We start from the raw sequence: 8,422 nt of genomic DNA, 5'->3' as shown, positions 1-8,422 counted from the left end.
GTGATTGGTCAAGTAAAACGAAGATGCTGTCATGGCGGACAAAAATGCTACAATGGATACCAACTAAGTTTCTTTTTGCATTTTTACGGTAGGTGTCGCATTGTCATTACTATTTACATTGGATTCTTATTTAATCGATGAAACATTTTTTGTTGAAATTATTGTAATTTATAAACAAATTAATTTTTTTATAAAAAAAATTTTTTAATAAATTTTTTAATGAAAAATGTTAGAAAAATATTTTATGACATATTTTTTTCAACGATTCAATAATTATGAATGTGTATGCATTTTAAATGAAGAGCTTATATATTGTCAAGCCAAAAAAGTATTATTGTGAAATGACAGAGTGACATTTACATCAGCGCCGTATATCGAATTAATTTCGCTTGGCATAGGGGGAAATATTTTGACAGATAGTACTCGATCCTTTCAGAGAAAATGACAAAGTGATGTTATTGTCCATTCGATAGAATGTTGCAAGCTTTTTCTTACAGTTTTCGAAGGGGATAGACATGATATCTGATTGGTTGTGATTTATTAGATTCAAAGGTTTATAATTACTGTCTACCCCTAGGATTGTTCTGTTCTTTTTTTACATTCTTCGATGATAATAATAATAAATTACTTGCTGAAGAAATTTCATGTGCACTTTTTAATTCATCGTTTGAATTCTTTCGGATTTAGAATTTCACTGTTGGAAAAAAGGTTTTCGCAAGTGCGTTGATTTGAAGGTATGACCGAAATTGGATGAGACATTTTATACCCAGCACTCATATTCCATCAAATTAACTGACAATGATGCCACTATTCATTTCGATTGAAAAAGTGAACGTGTTCGGATATGACATACAAACGATAGCAGCAACACCGACAACACTCGAATTTTAATTCACTCTCACGGGCTCAAGCCGACAATCAAAGTACTGAAAATCTCTCAGCAAAGGAGTTAAATTCAAGCATCCTGATATATCAGAGAATGATTCACATGTCAATGGAACAGAAGAATTTCAATGAGAGAAGGAATGCGGGCGTGTATATGGATGTGTAGATATCTGCGAGTTCTTGGTGTTGTATTTCGATCATTTCAAGTTAACCGGAAAGTTATTGAATTGCGAATTGCAAAGAAACCGATTTCCTTTGAGCATTTGACAACTTTCATTGAAAACAGAGCCATAGCACCAACAGTACGATATCACATAAGTATATATACCAAATAAACATAAAAAGGCAAAGAATTCGAGTAGTTAAAAACTGAAGTGTTACTGGTCATGATTTCTGCTTCTGCTTTACGTTTGAGCGATTGATAAATTCATGGCAAATGCAAACATCCACGCAAAATGGATAATTTCACACTTTTGGTTGACATGAAAAATTGCTGATTTCCTAAAAACTTTGTACTAAAAATAAATTTGAGACAGAATGACGATAACGAGGTTGTGATTCGAGAAATATTGGTTTGATAGAAGTTCCATTATAATGGTAGCGATATTTATTTAGATCTAAATGTAATTTTACTATCTTTTAGATCTAATTGATCAGCTTTCAACACATTTTATGGCTCATTTATTAAGTTTTTATGTAGAAACATTCGACGCGACAATCAATTCTTGTGCCTGTGTTGGATACAAATCTCAACTTTTACCGGCGATAATTTTAATTTCGGAATGAAAAATGGTCAAATTGCTTATGACATTTCCAATTTATTCTCAGTTATACATTGGAAGCAACAAATGTCTTACTAATGATAATTTCTTGAAATACAACTGTGAAATATATATATTAGATTCTCATGAATTGTCATTTTCAATTTTATACCCTCAGCTTTTCAAAAGCTATATATATATATATTAGGGTGGGTCAATTTGTAGGGGGCCGAAAAAATCTTCAAGTCCACATCGCGATTCTGGTTCTATGGGTCCTAACAAGCATTTTTGCCCAAGGAACCATATGTCTAAAATGAATTTCGACCCAGCCAATTTTTCTCTCAAGATATTTTCCAAAATATTTAAAAATCGACTTGGATGTTGTATGAAAAAGACAAAAACACATTATTTTTTCTCTAGCCAAATGTGTATGCGGGGGTTTTCGGGGTCGAGGAATCCATTTTTGACATTTATTCTGCGATATAATAACGTTTTGATACGATTTCCATACAAAAACTGTCAAAAATGATCGTTTTCTTCTTTTTTTTACAATTTTGTTTTTTTTGATGTCGATTTTATAATCGGATCAAAAAATTATGTTCTACAAAGTTGTTCAGAATGATGAGAGAAATTTTTTGGGTCAGCTGTCATAACCCCTCAACCCCTGATTTTTTTGACTTGATTAAATAAGTTCAATACTATGAGACTATGGGGTATTTTGTGAAAATTGGCTCGGAGGGCATCTTGAAAAAACACTTTCTAAAGGTTTTTTGGCATGCTGAAGCCGAATCTTTGGGTTTTAGGTAAAAAAATCAGGGGTTGAGGGGTTATGACCCCTGACCTCCCTAGGGGGGGGGGGTTTGGCGGGCAGCTGACCCAAAAAATTTATCTCATCATTCTGAACAACTTTGTAGAACATAATTTTTTGATCCGATTATAAAATCAACATCAACAAAAACAAAATTGTAAAAAAAAGAAGAAAACGATCATTTTTGCCAGTTTTTGTATGGAAATCGTATCAACCCGCGTGAACATAACAGACCACCGTACACTTTATCTACACTTTGCTCACACCTTCATTTTCATGTTTAGCGAGAGTGTGACGAAGGTGTAGCGAACGTATACAATACTCTTTCACACTTTCGTCAGACCTTTGCTTCTTTTAATGTATACAAAAAGAAATGAAGAGGAACATGCGGCGGAGAAGTACACATGCACAAACGTTATCTCTTTGTTCAAAAAATCATCTAATAGCCTACACATATACATACATACGAATATTCATGTTTAATTTAATGAACAATGTTTGTGTCAAATGACACAATTTTATTATGAAAATTATTTTTCAACAAATGCAAAAGTGTGAGAAGGGAGTCGAATAAAACTATACGAAGAGTGTGCGAAGAGCGTGTACACTCTTCGAAAAGAGTATTATACTGACTTGGGATCCAAGTCGATTTTTAAATATTTTGGAAAATATCTTGAGAGAAAAATTGGCTGGGTCGAAATTCATTTTAGACATATGGTTCCTTGGGCAAAAATGCTTGTTAGGACCCATAGAACCAGAATCGCGATGTGGACTTGAAGATTTTTTCGGCCTACAAATTGACCCACCCTAATATATATATTTTTATTCTAATGGAAATTAAGTTAAAAATCACAAAATACATACATTTGGTTCTGATTATATTGCTATGATGACGGTTCATAACAGACAATGACAGGCGAAAATTTGAAATACAGCCCATATTAAAGATGTCAAAATAAATTTTCAGTTTTCAACAAATAAAAGTAGTTTATGCATAATAATAAAAATTTAAGAAATAAATGCTCACATCCATCCATGGCTTTGCCGAATAAATTGACTTTTATTCTAGAACATTCTTTTTTTTATAAATTTAACTCAACAAACTCGATTCTCTTAGTACCTTCTCAGTAAATAAGTATTATAAGGTATAATATTTGAAACTAAATATTTAAATAGATTTTTTTATGTCATTTAATTTATTTCACAAACGTATCATGAGATGAATTGTTTTATTGATTTTGAACTTGAACTAGAAAAACATGTGTGCTAGTTAAGGCATTGAGAAGACAAAGTTCCAATTAAAAATATTAGCTTTGAAAGTTAAAAAGTAAAAATGCACATTTCAAGGTCAGGTTACATACAAACAAATATCAGAATGTCAAATTCAAAAATGTTTGCCATTGTAATTGGCTCACAAATTGTAATTGGTTTACAAATGGATTTTGAAAATATCCACGCGTTGAAAATCTGTAATGTATCAAATGTGTGTGTCCTATGTAAAGACTTCTTTTGTTGTTCTATTTACATAGAAATGATTTGCTGGCCTAAATTGCTACAAACAAAGTTATTTAACGTGGGTGAAAACTGCAATAAATTTTGTAAGAAAAAAGGCGACGGAGACGCGGAGACCAAGTTTGAATCTGTCTCTATGTGTTAAAAATTATATTCAATTTTTTTTGCATTGAATAGAGGAAATGTAAGTAATAAAAATAAAATTGAAAATGAGCATAAATAATGCGAAAAATACCGAGGATAGTTAATGCCGGAAAAAAGGATTGAGCACACTAGACAAAAGGAACCGGTTTACTTAATATTGAGCATGAAGTCGACGTTGGTGAGGTGAGGGTGACACGACATCCCACAAATAAATCAAGTAAATTTATGACTCTTACATTAGCTACACAATAAAAGCATATTGTAAATGTTCGCCTCGATTCAAACGGTTTCATGTTAGTAACCGATTTAGTGTCATCGATTGAGAACTGCGACGTTCAAACTCTAACCGAACAAGTCACGAATGTCGCTTAAATCTCTGAGTGCTTTTTTAAAAGTAATACATTTGAAAATTGAAGTAACAGAGACAGACAAAGTCAGTTTTTCACTGAGTTCATGCTAATTGAATTGGTATACCAAAACCTCGAGGTGTTTGAAATTTTGTTTAAAGAATCCAACGTTAATGCAACCAATTATTAATCATTATAAACATGATAGAATTCTTGACATGCATTTGCGCAGGAATCAATGAAATCAACAGGTACGCAATCGATAAATCAAGCTTTATATTATACTGAAATGCATGACACATTTGATGAATAACTGAACATGTCATGACGTAAGTTCTGCATGGTGATACCAATTTCCATGTAATGTAAGCCAAAATCTTGGCATTTAGTGCTTGTTTTTTTTTCTCTTGTCATCAAATGCGGCAACTTCAAATATTGGAGCCAATATTTGAGTTGTCTCATTTCAAAGTAATATTTTTCAATTTTATTACTCTTTGCTCAATTTCATCGTGCATTTTTTTCTTCACCAGCAATTTTAAAAGCAAATAATGATTTACGAGCTGATCACAAAGAACATTACGCTCAAACCGCCAGCTATAGTAGTCATCTTTTTGCATTAGACATTTTATTTTTATGCCAAAACGATTGTGTCATAAATTATTTTTAATGCAGTGGCTGCAGATGACCTAACTAATACAATTTCAATTTGTATGATTTAACAAATAGTGTTAGTTTACACGATTGGCATTTTATCGATGTACATTAATCTGGTAATTATCCAACACACCCACCTTAACCGGCATACATTCAACTGTTCAATTAATCCAGTATTTTAGTCGCATAAACCGATTTCAATCAACCAAGCTATTGTACGTCACATTCCATGCGCGACGCTTCGAGATTAGGCTTTTTTGCTGGGAAAAAATATCTCTTGACGAATATCAAGCGAATTTATGACAATGAGATCAACTAAAGTTAAATAAAACTCACTCTTTCCACGAACATATAATGCAGATGTAAATCATCATTAACCTAATGCAATAAATTATTGTATTTTATAAAGAAAAAAAAGTTTCGCATAAACTTAAAACAAATTTAAATTCTTGAAAATCATCCGTGGATTCTTGTGCATCATCAAAAATCACCAATATTGCATGTAGTCTTTGAGGTTTTCTTTATGTTTACTTTATACATTGATGCGCAAAGTATGGGTTTCATCTAGGGGCTTAATTCGAATCCCAAATAGAAAGATTTTTGTGAATTCCTATGAATTTATGAGTCTGAGAATTTTTGGAATAAGTGTGAAACTCGGTGAATTTCAGTGAATTTGTATGAATTGTACATGAAAATCAAAGATAGCGGCTTATTAGCACGCCTGAACTGTCAAAATTATACATAATGAATTTCTGTGAATTTTGTGAATTTTTTCACCGAATTAAGCCCCCAGGGTTTCATATTGTTTACATATGAATACCGAGAAAAATTATTGCACTCGACAATACCAAATGTAATCATTATAATTGAAATGTGCATGCTGGCAAAATTTATGTAAAGAAAATTTAGGCTAGTTACCGCGTAAAAAGCGATTATAATTGTAAAACCCCAATGATCAAATAAGAATGATATTTACATTTTTCCAGACCTCGAATTGCAACTTTTGAGCAATTTTAGATTATTCGTAAAGCGTTAGTTTCTTATGACAATTTCGTTAATCTTGATGTTTGCACGCATCGACGCATTGAATGGCAATTATTCTGTGTGTTTGCATTTGTTGAATGCTTTCTTTTCTTGTCAACGACTGAAATTTTCATTACTATTCAATTCGATTCTATATTTTTTGTATTTTGTTTATTTCCACTGTGTGGAATTTGCATCATAAGAATCACGTAATAAATCGATGTGCTCGAATGATAGAAAGCAGTTTTTTATGTGCGTCTGAATGAAACCAAATCCCATCGTATATTGAAGAATTTGCAGACGCCCAGCCATGTATTTTTTTATAGTATTAATATTATTATTTCAAATGTCTATCAAACATATATTGCCATTAGTTATTGCAAATATTATTTTTATGCATTTATTTTTGTTATTTTAAATCTTCGACATTAGCATAATGTTCAAATGCATTTTCAAGTAATCCGTGACATTTTTGCAATAGAGATATCTTTTGGTGAGATGATACATTGTCTAAATCAGGGGTTATTTTTACTATTTGAAAATGCAGTCAAATCTTTGTTCATATGAGCCTAAACCAGATTCCAAAATCATTAATGGCTTATAAATGCTTTATTGACATGAACTGTATTTTGTTAAGCGGAGCTCTGCCAAATTCAAGTCCCATATATATATAATAAGAATATACAACAAAGACTGGTCGAGTGTAATAACTTTTAACCATTTTTTTATTGTGTGCTTTGGCAAACACCTTTAGCAAAATTACAGAATGCACATTTTGATTTAAACTATTTTTTTATTTCGTATTTATCCACTTCAAATCTCATTTATTTTCAAGCCCAATGGCATTGTAAATGAATAACATTACATTCATAAAAATAACTTTTTCTCCCTAAATTCTATGAATTCATTTATGTGGTTTTTGTAGTGAAATTGACATTTAATGACAGTGAAACAGCGTGGATGACACATAAAAAGAGCGAATGAACTGTATTCAAAATCAAAAATATGAACAACAATCATGTTCTCAACATTTTTATAATTTATGATTTTTGTTTTGTATGAGAGAAACATATACTTTTTGCATATATTGTGCGCTTGCGGTCAAAATTCATCTATGCGATTCAGCTAATGGATATATTGTATTCTTGGTCTGACGACTCATTTTTTTATTCAATGAGTCAGCCTCAAACGACACACAATTTATTTCCATCCGTTTATATTTATACATCATTTATTTTCTCTCTTGAAATACATATATGTGTTCTTCGAAATCATTTTTCGATTTCTCAAAAAATGGGCCAAAGTTTATTTCAAAATATAAGACGATTTTAAATTTTATACAATACTTCAAAAATAATATAAAATGTAATAGTTTTAAATTCCTTGAAAAAAATCTACCCATTCAAAGTTTATAAATTCCGCAAAAACCATTTTTCTCGATCGAAAATACTACTTTTGGAAACTGTCGGCACTCACACTATGAATTGGTCCTGTCATTATAATAACACTTTAGTCAACAACTGAAACTCTATATTTATTTTAAATATACCGAATATCGTCATAAAGTGTATATTAAATGCACGTTTAAATTTATTTTAACCTTATATACTATTTTCCAGATTTCGCCAGGAATATCCATGTAATGTATACAAAAATAAGCTAAAAAAATGCAATACCCATATGCTCAAACAAAGCATATCAAGTAAAGTTCTATCTCTAAAGAGAGAGAGAAAACATGACAGTTTCATAAAACATGATTTAATCAAATTTAATTCACTTCATTCATTTCTTTCTGCCGTCACCCATCAGTTTATTGAATGAGCGCCTTACATACATATTACACCTTCGTATATATTTTTATTCATTCAACAGTTGTTTGACACAATTATTATTAATTGGAAGTCTATGAAAAAAACATAGCAATCTAAATAAATTTGACAGAATCAAAACAAAAAAATTGCTATGCTATCATTTACTTTTTAAATGAATTGCGGTGTTAAATTTCATTATCCAATAAAGGTAACAACATTATTATATTGGTATCACTCGATTCTTATTCAATGTCCGTAAGTTATAATTTGTGTGGAATTGAATTGAAGAATAACATTTTGCTTTGCGTGTTACTTTTCCGCACACATAGTGTAAGGTGAAAAGTATTGTAATCGGTCAAAATTTTGAAAACTTCAGAAACATGTTTTCTGGACGTTTCTGAGGTCAGAGAACCCGAATCAGGCCGATCTGACCAGTAAACATATCGAAGTGTTAATAAAAGTTTTAAATTTCCTTAG

At 31.2% G+C, this 8,422-nt stretch overlaps 1 protein-coding gene across 26 annotated transcripts in view; it reads right to left on the bottom strand.

The window, feature by feature from the left end:
* Nucleotides 1–8,422, bottom strand: part of LOC116348276 (basement membrane-specific heparan sulfate proteoglycan core protein) — a 109,489-nt gene that overhangs the window by 38,930 nt on the left and 62,137 nt on the right. The gene's annotated exons all lie outside the window — the stretch shown is intronic.

The sequence above is a fragment of the Contarinia nasturtii genome, unplaced genomic scaffold (assembly GCF_009176525.2).
Source record: "Contarinia nasturtii isolate CC-2019 unplaced genomic scaffold, AAFC_CNas_1.1 Cnas_scaffold_2367, whole genome shotgun sequence".
Classification (NCBI taxonomy): Eukaryota; Metazoa; Arthropoda; class Insecta; order Diptera; family Cecidomyiidae; genus Contarinia; species Contarinia nasturtii.
The sequence above is the reverse complement of the archived record's forward strand: the minus strand, read 5'-3'. Positions and strand labels throughout refer to the sequence as shown.